The sequence below is a fragment of the Gorilla gorilla genome, chromosome 5 (genome assembly GCF_029281585.2).
Source record: "Gorilla gorilla gorilla isolate KB3781 chromosome 5, NHGRI_mGorGor1-v2.1_pri, whole genome shotgun sequence".
NCBI classification, from domain to species: Eukaryota; Metazoa; Chordata; class Mammalia; order Primates; family Hominidae; genus Gorilla; species Gorilla gorilla.
The window spans coordinates 126,589,835-126,606,196 of NC_073229.2; the positions used below are offsets into that span (position 1 = coordinate 126,589,835).

Sequence of the window (16,362 nt, forward strand, 5' to 3'; positions counted from 1 at the left end):
GCATTTCAATGCTTCACCTAAGGGAAGGTGCTATTAATATTCTTTGTAATTCTAAGGACTGGAGATTCTGAGCTTGGCCTTAATTTCATTTAACTGGTATCTGCACAGGCTTACACATAGGTGTAATTATGGCTGTAATTTATCTTTAAATTTGACATATACTTTAAAAATATCTATACATATAAAGCTGAAATAGTACTCACTTTCTCATTTTTTTAATATATAGATAATTGGTGTAGGTCATTATTACAGCATTTGAATAAAAGAATACCTCCCATAATATTTAAACCTGGTTGTCATTCAGATCATCTGGCATGCATGTCCTTTGGCCCATCTGTTAGGTTGTCGTGATGCCATACTGAGGAAGTGGCAAGCTAGTTTCAAGTAGACATAAATGCCAACCAAAGATTAATTTAGCAGGATAGCTTGTTGAGTGCAAAAAGTGACATCTCCTATAAGTGGAAATGCTTGACTAGCAATGCCAAACTGGGGTCTTGTGCTTCATTACATGTGAGTGCATCTGTTGCCACTTGTTGCCCTAATTCCATAAAAGAGAATAATTTTCACTATGAAACTTCTTTGGAAAAATGGAAGCATAGGTAATTGCATAGATAATAGAGGACAGACCTTATTATGGCATATCTGATAAAATTGCTGAGATAGATGCTTCTGAAAAGTAGTTGAATAAATGAATATACAATATTTCTCTAGAGTTTAAAATATTTGGTCAAGAATTCAATGGTATCATTGAACAAGAAGCAGATTTAAAGAAGAACATGTAATTATTCATGCCATATTTTAAAAAATGAACACTACATGAAATGGATTTTAGCGATATAGTTTATGCACAGTTTATAGCGATATAGTTTCCATGCAGAAAAGAGAGGATAAAAAAAGAAGGTAACTTCTAGCATTATGATTGTGAAATTCATGTGTTTTGGAAACTGATACAAATCATTTAAGATTAAAAGAAGCAATAAAGAAAGACAGGTTAACTGGAAAATAATAGCCGAGTAATACAAAGTAGTATATATCTTATTTTGTAAAATGCAAGAATAGAGAACTATTCACAATGAAATTAAGTTAACCAAGTAAAATTTTGGAATATCATAAAGTTTATGACAGTGGTAATGTTCAGAAAATTCACCTCTTCAATTCACTGTAATAATTCATTCATGGATTTATTTATAAATATTTAGTGAGCAACTAGCATACCAAACCCAGTGATTGAGTCATCTTAATGACTTACCTGAAATAAAAGATTCTTTTTTATTTTTACTTCTAGATGACAAGTTTTCTTAAACTTAAGAATGTTTTAAATTTAAAATGATGGATAGTTGTTAAATAACAAAAGTGACAAGTGGTTACCACATAAAATGTTTTAAGCAATATTTCCCTTTCTTTTGTTTGTGTGAACTGATGTCTTAAAAGTTTGTGTTTTATATTATTTTTCCCTTAAAATCATCTTAACTGTGACTTTTATTTGAAATCTCAAATCAACCAGAGAAATCTATTGATCCCATATCACCACACTAATATATTAATACACTTATTTCATGTTATGACATTCCAGAGGAGATAATGATTTCCAAACCCAGACATTAAATTCTCAAAATATATTTTCTTCATTAGAAAAGTGTTCTTTTGGAAATATAATGTACTGCAGAAGTTGGGGCTTTTTCATGTTTCATAAAATACAGAAACTGCTTTAATTACTTTGAGGAAAAAAAGAAACACAAGAGTTCTGATTCCAACATTTAAAGGCCATAAGCATCTTAATAACTCTCTAACATTGGAAAGCCTCATTCCGTGTCTTTAAAGTTAAAAATCCTGTTTCCTCACATTATGATGAAAGGGCAGAATTACGATATTTTGCAATATGGTAACTCTCAACCTACTTACCAATTAAAATCAGTTGTGCTTCTCTGAAATCAGTGATTCTACATAATGGACCAATTTAAAATCATCCTTGTGTTAATCCCTAGAGGATTGTTTATATTTCTTAAACACCTATGTTCATTCAATTAGTACTTTTTCTAATTTTGATTCTGAAATCTGGTTATTTTATTTTATTGAAAAAAAATAACAGGACCTTTTTCTTTCTACAATATTCTCAGGTATTCCCGCAGTATTGAGTCCTAAGTATTTTAAATAAGTTAGCTAATGCATCTTTCACAGTCAAATCATTATGCAGATATTATTATTTGCCACCCCCCCAATCCAATTAAATTACAGATGAAGAAACTGAGGATCATCTAATTATGGAATTTGTTCAGGGTCTGATAGCTGGCAAAAGGCCGAGCTAAGATTCAAACCTAGGCAGTCTGTATTTATAATTTTAAACTGAGTCTTAATTCATGTGATTCAAAAGTCCTGAGAACAAACTGGATGAAATACAAGAAGTCATATTTTTTAATGTATTACTAGGTCTAAAATAAGGAAGAAATGAGAAGACAAAAGCATGATAAAAACGTAAGTGGGGAGAAATGAATTTGTAAAGGAACTGGTAATTGTTCTAAGGGCTTCTTATCACCTGATTTCTGGTGATATCCTAGAGCATTACTCTCATTAAGATGTGTTCTACACAGGAGAAGGAGACAATGCCTAGGGCCAATATAAGGGTGAATTTGATTCAGAGATTCCTAAACCATAGTTCACCTTCCACCATCAAATCTAGCACAAAATAAATAACAAATACACAAAATTCCTTGCTTTGATTAGAGAGATATTTGTCTCACACTGTGAAGGTGAAAAAAAATGAAAGTATCTCCTTACAGTTTCTAAGAAAAGTCCACTCTTAAAAGGATTTGGAACTAGAAAATTTAATATCCTGTACTTCTGAAATAAACAAGTTGATGACTAAAGTGGTCATTTTTTGTTTGTTTCTAACAAGCACTTATGAGAAGAAAAACCAAATCCTCTCTGCAATAATATGGTTTGTAATCAGGTCTCAAAAAAATGTATTATTAAAATTGCAAGTAATATGAGCTCATGATAAAACAGTCAAGAACTCATGAGAAAACAAGGAACTGTAAATGATAGCTTGGAAGAGCTACTAATTTAGAATTGTACCTGCTAAGACTGTGGTCACTAGAATTATCCGCTACAGAATATTAAGTATATACAATATATCACAATGTTATTAAGCAACAAGATATCATCAAAGTGAATTAACCAGATATGAAAAAGGGCAACAAATTTTATACAGATTAAAAATGATACAGTAAATTAAAAATGATACAGTAAATTATAAATGAAACAAACATCCTAAAGCATAGATTCAAAATATTAAAAGAGAGAGTTACTGAATGAAAAGATGGATTTTAATATATTACAGATACTTTAGAGTGGATAGGAGAAAAAATATATAAAAGAGTAGTTAAGGGATATTGAGGAGAGAATGAGATGGTCTAATGCATACATAGTCACATTTTCATAAGGAGATAATGAAGAAAAGTAAAGAAGCAGCAGTTGTGATTATGATGAATATTTTGAAAATTTTCAGATTCAGAAAGCCTAGTGAATCTTAAGAAGAAGCAATAATATAAATAAATTCATATCTATATGCGTATGGAAACTTCTGAATCGGAAAAACAAAGAAAGAAAGACAGCCAGAGAAGATAATTGAGTTTCAATAGATAAGTTGTTATCAGACTGATAATTAAATTCTTAATAACAGCAAGGAAGCTCGAGGACAATGAAAGCACATTCAAAGACTGATAGAATGTAACCATCAACTTAGCATTAGTATTTCTTATTTAGAAAAAAATTATATGTTAAGCATGTAAGCAAAATTATATTTTTTCTCAAACAAAATCAATGGAGTTTCTACTAACAGAACTTCACATACATGAACAAATAGAAAAACAATAAGAGATTCAAACAATAAAATGATCAACTAAATATTAGTAAATATGGGTAACTTTACAAATCTTTATTGTTAGTAATAACATCTAATTTTTATTTTATTTTATTTTATTTACTTTTACTTTCTTTTTTGAGACAGGGTCTCACTATGTCACTGCAGTGCCATGGCTGGATCACGGCCCACTGCAGCCTCCACCTCCCAGGATCAAGTAATTCTTCCACCTTAGCCTCCCAAGTAGCTGGTACTACAAGCGTGTGCTACCAGGCCTGGCTAATTTTTGTATTTTTTGTAGAGATGAGATTTTGCCCTGTTGCCCAAGCTGGTCTTGAATGCCTGCGCTCAAGCAATCTGCTCATCTCAGCCACCCAAAGTGCTGGGATTACAGGTGGGAGCCTCTGCTCCTGGCCCTATTTTTTTGGTTTGTTTTTGTTTTTAAGTAAAAGATGAAAAATTCTAGTATATAATGTAAAGAAGTGGCAGAAGTGGATTAGAATTTGAATTTTCTATGACTTACATAACTCATTTCATGGAGGGAATCCTCCCTTAGATTCCACTGATTTAAAGGAGTCTTTTTTGTAAGGTAGCATTTATTGCCTATTCAACAGGCATTTCCTATTTCCTTCTTTCATGCTTAAAGATTTTCTGTGCGGCCGTTAGTAGTGACTTTGATATCGCTACACAAATGAGGTACTTCTTTTTCCCATGGTCATGTGGTGACTTTCTCAACCTCCATTGCAATGTAAGTGTGGTCATTTGACCAGCTGTTTCCAATTAGATGTAAGGGTAAATTTGATGGGGCTTTGGGGAAAGCTAACTTACTATGATATAAAGTAAGGTCCATTTTTGCCTTGTTCCCAAGCACTTCGTTACTGCTTAAAGATGAATTCAAGCACTCTACAGGAAATGTGAACAGAATTACAGAAGTAACTTCCCAGTAGCTCTACAATGTTGAGAAATTGAAGCATTGCCAATTATTTTCTATGTTCAGAATAGTTGTTCATGACACAAAATAAGCCCATCTCGATGAAGCCACTCTTAGTTGAGTATTATATTGAGGGAAACTTCTTGCAAACTAATGCAATTGCACATACACACACATATCATTTCAATAAACTGATTGCTTGATTCCTTAGTTTGTACTTATGGACAAAAATCAAGTGGTATTACTTCAATACCATTAAGAACCTGGGTTTTTTTACTCTACCTAATTATTTAGGATTTCTATCCACTTCTTTCCCTGGAGATACTTCTCAGTGGTTTCTATTATGTTTGTCCATAGATAGTCTCTCAGCTGCAGTTACTACAAGGCATTATATCCATTTATCTCATGAACTGCTTTCCATTTATCAGTGTATATTCATCAAGAAGCCACTTGAAGGAGAACAATTATTGCTACTACTTAGTGCACTTCTTGAGAGTGTAAATGATTGTGCCACAAAAATATTTCTCAAGATCATCAATCCATGAAACAAAAATGGTCCTCTGTCCCCCCAATATAGTAGAGCATAGTTTGATCCCTAACACAGTGTAACCTTTGAAACATGGGCTATCAAATACATTGTTGTTTCCCTGGACCCAAAAAATGTCCCCACAAATTAAACAGGCATCTGCTCCCTTAATTACTTTTTCCATAAAAGTGTGGCTGTTAACATACAAATAAAAGAAATGTCATTATTATTTTTTCAAATAATATAATATTTTCTCTGAGAATAAATTCAAATTATAGAAGATTGAGTATCATTTAATCCCATTAAAACATGCCAAGGACTATATATTTATATAGATCTAAAATATATATATATAATCTACATTTTTAAATATATATACTATGTATTAAATATATATTATATATAAATATTATATATTTTAAATATATATTATATATTATAAATATCTATCCACATCTGCCTTTATTTATCTAACATTTTAATACTGTATATGCATAGGAAAAACTTGAATGCATAGGAAATTGATCTCTAGTGGCACTGGAAATGGTTTTAGAGGCCAATGTGTGAAGAAAATAGACATTTATTCCCTACATAATGTATTTACAGACATTCTTTTTATTGAACTTCTATGTTTTATTACATTTAAAAGAAAATAAAAATGAAGCTACTCTTAATGTAAGCAATTGGTAAACTGGACTCAAATTTAGTCTTACAATATCTACATTTATACTTATATAATCAATCAATAATATAAAATGATATCTGATTTTGAAAATGGAAAACAAGAGAATTCTATAATCTTTCCCTTAAGGAAAAATATCAAATATGAGATTAAAAAAATACATGAAGGTATTAGATATCCAAAAGGCAGTGAAGAATAACAGAACCAGGGGGAACTAAGAGAAGTCAGCAATCTAGAGAGGTAAGGTTGACTACTGTGAGCCATTTTTCTCCTAAAGGTCTTTTTCTTTTTCTTTTCTTTGTTAAATTTCAGTAGCTTTAGTGGTGCAAGTGGTTTTTGGTTACATGGATGCATTGTTTAGTGGAGAAGTTTGAGATTTTAGTGCATTCATCACCACAGTAGTGTACATTGTACAGAATATGTAGTTTATATCCTTCACCCCTCTCAAGCCCTCCTCCCTTCTGAGTCTCCAGTGTCCATTACACTGGCTCATATGCTATTGTATACTCATTGCTTAGCTCCCACTTATAAGTGAGAATATGCAATATTGGGTTCTCCATTCCTGAGTTACTTCACTTAGAATAATGGCCTTCAGTTTCATCCAAGTAGCTTTAAAAGGCATTATTTTATTATTTATTATGGATGAGTAGAACTCCATGGTGTATATATACCACATTTTCTTTATCCATTAGTAGGTTGATAGGTACTTAGGTTGGCTCCATATCTTTGCAATTGCAAATTGCATACTGATAACTATATGTGTGCAGATGTCTTTTTTACATAATTACTTCCTTTGGATAGATACCTAGTAGTGGGATTGCTGAATTGAATGGTAGATCTTCTTTTAATTCTATGAGAAATCTCCATTTTGTTTTTCACTGAGATTGTACTAATTTACATTACCATCAGCAGCATATAAGTGTATAAGTGTTTACTTTTTACCACATCTATGCTAAAATCTATTGTTTTTTGAATTTTTAATAATTGCCATTCTGGCTGGGGTAAAGCAGTATATTATTCTGTTTTTAATTTGCATTCCCCTGATGATTCGTGATGTTGAGCATTTTTTCATATGTTTGTTGGCCATTTTTATATCTTCTTTGGGAAATGTTTATTTATATAATTTGCCCACTTTTTGATGGAATTATTTGTTTGTTTGTTTGTTTGTTTTCTTGCTGATCTGAGTCCCTTATGGATTCTGGGCATTAGTCCTTTGTCAGATGCATAGTTTGCAAATATCTTTTCCCATTCTGTGGGTTGTCTTCTCACTCTGATAATTATTTCTTTTGCTGTGGAGAAGCTTTTCAGTTTAATTAGGTTCCATGTATTTATTTTTGTTTTCGTTGCATTTGCTTTTTTGGTCTTAGTCAAAAATTATTTGCCTAGGCTAATGTCCAGAAGAGTTTATCCTAGGTTTTCTGCTAGAATTTTTATGATTTCAGGTCTTAGAAATAAATATGTGATTCATCTTGAGTTGATTTTGCATACAGTGAGAGACAGGAATCAAGTTTCATTCTTTCTACATGCGCTATCCAGCTTTCCCAGCACCATTTATTGAATAGGCTGTCCTTTCCCCAATTTATGTTCCTGTATTCTTTGTTGAAAACAAGTTCGTTTTTTGGATTATGCTACTGTTTTATAAGTCCTGTGAGCTTTATGCTTTCAAGAGGTTTTATTCTGGTGCGTATTGACCTTTTGTTTTGAGATTTAGAACTTATTTTGGCATTTGTTTTAGGTCTAGTCTGATAGTGACAAATTCCCTCAGCATTAACTTGTCTGAAAAGACTTTATTTCCTCTTCACTTAGGAAACTTAGTTTTTCTGCATAGAAAATTCTTGGCTTACAGTTATTCTGTTGAAGGAGGCTAATAAAAGGACCCCAATCCCTACTGTCTTGAAAAGTTTCTGCTAAGAAGTCTGCTGTTAGTCTGATAGGATTTCCTTTATAAGTTACCTGATGCTTTTGTTTTACTGCTCTTAGAATTTTTTTCTTCTGGTTGACTTTAGATAGCCTAATGAATATATGCTTTGGTGATGTCCTTTTTGGCATTTTATTTTTGAGACAAGGTCTCACTCTAAAATATTTTCTTCTACTTAGTCTAGTCTATAGTTAAAACTTCCCACTGCATTTGGTAATTCTCTAAATGTGTCTTTCATTTCCAGAAGTTTTGATTAGCTTTCTTTAAAATATCTATCTCTTTAGAAAATTTTTCATTCATATCCTGAATTGTTTTTTAAATTTCTTTATGTTGGCTTTTACCTTTTTTTGTATCTCCTTGAATAACTTAATAGTGAATCTTGTGAATTCTTTATCTTGTATTTCCAAGTGTTCGTCTTGATTTGGATTCATTGCCAGAGAGCTAGTGTGATATTTTGAGGGTGTTAGAGAACCTTGTTTTTTAAATACTGTTAGAATTATTTGCCAGGTTTTCTATCATTTAGGTAGACTATTTCTCCAATTATGTTAAAATTTATTTTTGATTTAATTTATTTACAATTTCTTTTATTTTCCCTTTGAGGATATAACTTTAATGTTTATAGTTTATTGTAACCTAAATGGCTCTGGGTGTTTTCGAAGGTGAAGACTCTGTATGACTTCTTTGGTTACAGAGAGTCTTTGTATGATGGCTTTCTCAAATGCTGCTTGTGGTAGCTATGTGCTTGGTGTGTGAGCAAGTTAACTGTTTTTTGTGGGGTTGGAATGGAAAAAGTCTTATGAAACATATCTTATTCCTCAATCATGTGCAGTTGTTAAAATTTATTTAGCTTTTTCTTCAGTATATTTTTTCTGCTGTTTTGAACATTTCAGGCCTTAGGCAAGTAGGAGATTTGCACAGGTAAAAACCAGCTGTGGCTAAAGCAGGTGAGTAAATGCAATACCCAGTTGTGGGCAAAGGATCCAGTCTTGACAGAGGTGGCTGGGGAAGCTAGGTGAAATACACTGAGGATTTTTAAGGGGGAAGAGATGGAGCCACCTAGAGGTGTTTTTCAATTCTGTATAACATAGCCAAGAAGCCAAATGACACACTTAACAGTGTCTCATTGATAATCGGTAAAAACTAGAGTTCAGTGTTTTTCAACATTATGAGGTATACCTAGAAAACCTGTTCATACTTTGAGTTGAAATCCTTGAAGGGCAAAAACCCTAGGACTAAGAGGGAACCTAATCCCTAAATCCCTTTGAGGCTTTGTAGATGCAGGCATAAAGCCTCTCAAGAGAAAGCTAATATAATTCAATGCCTCCAATTAAGCTTAAAAATAAATGATGTCTAAAACACAATAAAAAATTATTAGGTGCAAAAGATGGAAAGACCAGATGAACAAGAATAAAAAGGAAACAATAGGCAATAAGAAAACTAAGAAATTAAATTTGATGGAGCTATCAAATACCATAGACTTTCATATGTTCTTAAATCAGGTTACTTACCTAGATAATATTTATAAACGTTCTGAACTGCAGGGATATTTTATTTCTACCTAAATTATTTCTTATCGTGCTAACCTAGTATGGCAATATTACTCTGAACTGAAAACATAAATTATCAAAATTAACAGTTTGTTATTTAAACATCTTGGGGCATGAAGTATTTTAAAATTCAGAATATTTTAGAATGGAAAAAGTAATACTGTATAGATTACATAAACACTTCCAGAGAGCAGTACTGTATAAGCAAATGCTTTAATATTTCTGAAACAACTTAGTGAATGTATAAAGAGCTTGACTTTTTAAAAAGACTACACATAGCTTAGGTCAATAAATGTTAATCTTTACCACCAAATGAGTTTACTGCAAATTTTTCAAATAAAAATTTCAAAATTTCAGCACTTTTAAAATTTTCAAATTGTGAATAAATGATTTGAGAGCTATAGTATAGCCACTGTTGACAGAATGAAACAATTTGAAATGATTTTTGTTCAATCACATTTTTTGATAATAAAACTCATGCTAAAGAGAAAAAAATAAACTGAATTAAATATGCTTATAAATCTGCAATATTTACAAATCTAAATAAAAAACTTTGTACTATTTTACATATCTATTCTAAGCTTAAATTAAGTTTTAATTTTAGGCTATAACATTATTATGATCTTAAGAGACAAGTCTTAAGAGACACTTGAGAGTCATTGTAAACCTGTGGAACTAGAATAAGCCATTTATATTTGCATTGATTTATATTTATATTATCCTATTGAGAGAGTGCCAAGTATTCATTTTGAATCTGCTAAAATAGAACATTAGGATGTTATATTATCATTTCAGCATGGAACCTATTTGAAAAATGGTTTTTTCACTGGGAATTATGACAAAATGTACTTTATTCTTTCATTGACAAGTGCGTATATCACAGCATGTTTTATTTGGGTATAAAACATGAATCACCAATGGGATATGGGGATATGGGTATAGGTTTGTGTTTATGTGTCTTTGTCATGAAATCTAATGTGACTGGCTTTTAAAATTCAAATATTGAGTATTAAACACATTTTACATCTCTTGTATAAAACTAACTTAGAAATATTTGGACATTTTTCTTTTCCATTCAATTACTCTTGCATGAATAATTTGTAATACACTCACAAAAATATAAATAGAAAAAAACTGAGGAGCTAAATACTTAGCTCATGACTCTACTAATTAATACTTTTCTTTGGGCTTTTGTTTTCTTTTACAATGGCTTCTTTGAATTTATAATAAAGCAAAGAATTCTCCTTGTGATTAAATATCTAATGATACATTTTATTGAAGACTTTGGAATAACGGTGAGATCTCATTGATGACAGAGATTTTACTGGGGCCTTGAAGGAGGGCTAAAGTAAGACACGGTCACACAGTTCTAAGAAAAGCTTCCTAACAACTTTCACAAAAACTCTGGGATGGGGTTATAATAGACATGATTGCTATTTGTATTGCCCACATTTTGAGGTATAATAAATTTTAGATATTAAATGATTTCTCCAATGCCACAGCTCTTTAAAGTATCAGACTCAAATCCCAAATCCAGGATTTCTAATTGCACACTCTTATCATTTTACCAAGAGTGCCTGAAAAAATGACTTTGGTAATGGCTTTTCATTCTTCTTTCTTTTTCTTTTTGTAGTAAAATTCTTTTTTAAAACTCACTAGACAATTGTATAATGTAATTAAAATCGTGAGTGTTGATTTAAACTTTAAATATGTACATTACTTGGTTGCAGTGATATTGAATGTTAAAGCAACTGAACATGTATGTTAATGAATATTAAGAACCAGAGCTCTTCCATGTTAATCCCAAATAAATAAAAGTTAAAAGAAAGTGTTGCACCTCCTTTTAGATGCTGATAATTCAGTCATATTGATTACTGGCACAGGTAGGAGCTATTGCAAGAAATGCTGCATATCCCCTGGCCAGAGAAAATATTAAAAAGTATAAGCCAATACGATCACTATTTTAATGCTTGACTTGTCCCATATCTGACCAGCGGGAGCCTCTTCAAGCTGGCTCCCTGATTTTTAAAACAATTTTTTTCAATCAGAAGATAAAATAGTATGTATTTATTATGTACAACATAATATAATATATATGCATTATAGAATAGTTAAATCTAGTTAATGAAAAGGTGCATTACCTCATTTGCCCTCCTTTTTAGTTTCTGGAATAGCAAGTTGTTGTTAACTCATAAGATGCTTTTTATGCCTCAGTTCTGGAGTCATTCAAATCTTTAAGGAGCCAGATACTACATACTTTAGAATGATATTTATAAGCCAATGATGGTAAGATACTCATTGCTACTTGCACACCATTGCTTCTACATCTTATCAGCAAAGTATTTACAGATTATGTGTAGATCATCTATAAACTATCTATCTCTCAATTTCTCTATTTATCTATCTATAAAGTAGGTATACATTATGTTTATAAATGTACATATACATTTATATATTTTTATATACATATACATATAATTATTTAATACAAATAATAATTATTCAATAATAATAATAATACATATACATATAATTATTTATACATACACTTAAGGATCTATGTTTAAAGCCAGGAATTCCCATAATTCCAAACCAGCATCTCGGAGTTTGTTCTGATTTTTCTCCTTTATAAAAGAATTTGCACCTCCCTTTCCCAAAAGTGAGAAATCCACATATTATTATCTTCAATAATATTACTCATTTGCTCAGACTCACACTATGCAGCAGATTTATGATTGCTAAAGAATACTGCAGAGAGTATCAAACTTAGAAACTAAAGAGTAATATTTGCTTGTAGTCATTTTACATTTAGGTATTTGCTTATGACAGTATTCATTTACATATATACTTTTTTCTTGAGCAACACGGGTTTGAAATGTACAGGACAACTTATACATAGATCTCCTTCTGGCTTTGCCACATCTGAGACAAGACCAAACCTACTGCTCTTCCTCCTCGGCCTACTCAATGTGAAGATGATGAGGATGAAGGCCTTTATGATGATCTGCTTCAACTTGATAAATAGTAAATATATTTTTTCTTTTTTATGATTTTCTTTTTTTCATTTTTATAGCAACATTTTTACAGCTTACTTAATTGTAAGAATACAGGTAATAATGCATATAACATAAAATACAAAATCTGTGTTAATTGACTTTATTGTTTTCAATAAGGCTTCTGGTGATCAGCAGGTTATTAGCAGTTAAGTTTTTGGGAAATCAAAAGTTATGTGTGAGTTTCTGACTACACAAGTTCAGCAACCCTAATACCTATGTTGTTCAAGGTTCAACTCTAGTTGAGTGCACTTTATTTTTTATAAGCACTTATATATGTTAAGTGTAATGCACAAATCTTAAGTGTGCTCTTAGATGAAGTTTGAAATACTCATTTGTCTGTGTAACCCATACTCAAGAAAATTCAGTTCGTAACAACATAAAATGTTACCTCTGTATATAAAAGAAATATCTGCACTCCAATGTTTATTGCAGCACTATTCACAATAGCCAAGATACGGAATAAAACAAAGTGTCCATCAGTGGATGAATGGATAAAGAAAATGTGGTTCATATGCACAATGAAATATTATTCAGCGGAAAAGATGGAAATCCTGTCATTTTCAGCAACATGAATGGAACTGGAAGACATTATGTTCAGTAAAATAATCCAGGCACACAGAGACAAATATTACATATTTTCACTCATATATGGGAGCTAAAACAATTAACCTTATGGAGGTAGGAAGTAGAATGATGGTTACCAGAAGCCAGGAAGGGTAGTGGGAAAAGGGTATAAAGAGGGGTTAGTTAATGAGTGAGAGATATACACTGAAATAGAAAGAACCATATCTAGTGTTTTAGAGCACAATAGGATATCCACAGGTAACAACAATTTATTGTATATATCAAAAGAACTAGAGAAGCGGAATGGGAATGTTCCCGACACAAATAAATGATGAATATTTGAAGTGGTGGATATCCCAATTACCCTAATTTGATTATTACCCATAAGAGTGTATCAAAATATCACATGTACCCCATAAAAATGTAGAACTGTTATGTATCCATAAATATTTTTATTTCTTATTTAAATCAGTTTTATTTAAGAATTTTCAACATTGACAACTCTTATAAAAAGCATCCAAGCATGGGACACAGAACTGCAGCTAGCACCAGTCTTATGGGTAGCTAACAGACATTAGAACTTCAACCCTTCTTTGAGATGCCTGACCTCCCTCACGAACTCGGCTTCCAAGTACTCCTGCAAAGCATACAAGTTCAGTCCTTGTTCTCAGTGTTCTCCCAACAGCTTCAGTTCGCATTAGCAAAATTACATATCAGTAACAGAAAGAAACACACACCATACAGCATTCACAGAACTTGACAAAGTGGTAGGGGGAATACACGTATTGTTTCACTTAATGCATTCAACTAATGTGGGTTATATAAGAAAAAAGTCACTTAAAGTTTCACTTAAAGTTTTCCAACAGATGTGGATGTCTTTTGAATGCAAAACACATTCATACATTATTTGCTATCATTGCTTTCTGCACACTCTCTCACCAAAGCCACAAGTTAGAGATATATATCTTGCCAAGTTAAAAAGTATTCATTGTGCTCCACTAAGTCTTTGCATGTGCTCTCTCCTTTTCTCACTCATACTAGCTTTTCATGCCTTGGCACCACCATCAATCACACACAAAGTTGCAAAACTTCAAAAAGCTTTCTGATTCCATATTACAGCATTGCATTCATAGCATTGATACAATTCCATGAAATAAACAGTAATGGATAAAAATGGGACACCCACTGTCAAAGATGCGGCCTATGACACATGATGACAAATTATTGAATGAGAAAGCATGTAAACAGAAGTATACCTATGGCAAAAAAAATTTACAGCACTACTTTCAATAAAGTACTTCCAGAAAAATTTGAAATGAGATTAACTATAGAGATTAAATGAAGGCTTCATATTGAACTTTTGTATATGATGGTGTAATAGTTCGTTTTCACGTGGCTGATAAAGGCATACTCAAGTGTGGGTAATTTATAAAAAGAGATTTAATGGACAGTTACACATGCCCAGGGATGCCTCACAATCATGGCAGAAGGTAAAAGACACTTCTTACATGGTGAGAAGCGAGAGAGAATGAAACCAAGCAAGAGTTTTCCCCTTATAAAACCATTAGATCTGGTGAGACATATTCAATACCTCCAGAACAATGTGGGGAAAACTGCCCCTGTGATTCAATTATCTCCCACTGGGTCCTGCCCATAACACGTGGGAATTATGGGAGCCACAGTTCAAGATGAGATTTGGGTGGAGACACAGCCAAACCATATCCTTCTGCACCTAGCCTTTCTCAAATCTCACGTCCTAACATTTCAAAACCAATCATTCTTTCCCAACAGTCCTCCAAAGTCTTCACTGATTTCGGCATTAACTTAAAAGTCCACAGTCTGAAGTCTCATCTGAGACAAGGCAAGTCCCTTTGGCCTATGAGCCTGTAAAATCAAAAGCAAGTCAGTTACTTCCTGCATACAATGGGGTACAGGCATTTGGATAAATAAGCTCACTCCAAATTGGAAAAATGAGCCAAAACAAAGTGGCTAAAGGCCCCACACAAGCCCAGAATCCAGCAGGGCAGTCAAATATTAAAGCTCCAAAATGATCTCCTTTGACTCCGTGTCTCACATCCAGGTCAAGCTGATGCAAAAGGTGGGTTCACATGGTCCTGGTCAGCTTTACTCCTGTGGCTTTGCAGAGTACAGCCTCTCTCCAGGCTGTTTTCAGAGGCTGGCACTGAGTGTCTTTGGCTTTTCCAGGTGCATGATGGAAGCTGTCAGTGGATCTACCATTATGGGGTCTGGAGGATGGTGGTGCTCTTCTCACAGCTCCACTAGGCAGTGCCCCAGTAGGGACTCTACGTGGGACTCCCACCCCACATTTCCTTTCCACAATGCCCTAGCAGAGGTTCTCCATGAGAGCCCCACCCCTGCAGCAAACATCTGCTTGGATATCCATGTGTTTCCATACATTCTCTGAAATTGAGGCGGAGGTTCCCAAACCCCAATTCTTGGCTTCTGTGTACCCGCAGGCTCAACACCACGTGGAAGGTGACAAGGCTTGTGACTTACACCCTCTGAAGCCATGGTCGGAGCTGTACCTTAGCCCCTTTTAGCCATGGCTAGACTGGCTGGGATGCAGGGCACCAAGTACAAGTCTGTATATAGCAGGCGGGGGCTCCTGGGTCCAGCTCACAAAACCATTTTTTTCTCCTAGGCCTCTGGGCCTATTATGGGAGGGGCTGCCATAAATAGCTCTGACATGCCCTGGAGACATTTTTCCCATTGTCTTGGTGGTTAACATTTGGCTCCTCATTACTTATGCACATTTCTGCAGCAACTTAAATTTTTCCTTAGAAAATGGGTGTTTCTTTTCTATTGCATGGTCAGGCTGCAAATTTTCCAAATTTTTATACTCTGTTTCCCTTTTAAAGCTGAATGCTGTTAACAGAACCCAACATTACCTCTTGAATGCTTTGGTACTTAGAAATTTCTTCTGCCAGATACCCTAAGTCATCTCCCTCAAGTTCAAAGTTTCACAAAATCTCTAGGGCAGAGGCAAAATGCCAACAGTCTCTTTGCTAGAAAATAGCAAGAGTCACCTTTACTCCACTTCCTGACAAGTTCCTCAACTCCATCTGAGACCACCTCAGCCTGGATTTCATTGTCCATCTCATTATCAGTATTTTGGTCAAAGCCATTCAACAAGTCTCTAGAAAGTTCCAAACTTTCCCCCATTTTCTTGTCTTCTTCTGAGCCCTCCAAAGTATTCCAATCTCTGCCTGTTACCCAGTTCCAAAGTCACTGCCACAGTTTTGGGTATCTTCAGAGAAG

The 16,362-nt window shown here is 33.4% G+C and overlaps 1 pseudogene; it reads right to left on the reverse strand.

Annotated features, from left to right (window-relative positions):
* LOC101137464 (TAR DNA-binding protein 43-like) overlaps positions 1-16,362 on the reverse strand; it is an 82,972-nt pseudogene that overhangs the window by 25,024 nt on the left and 41,586 nt on the right.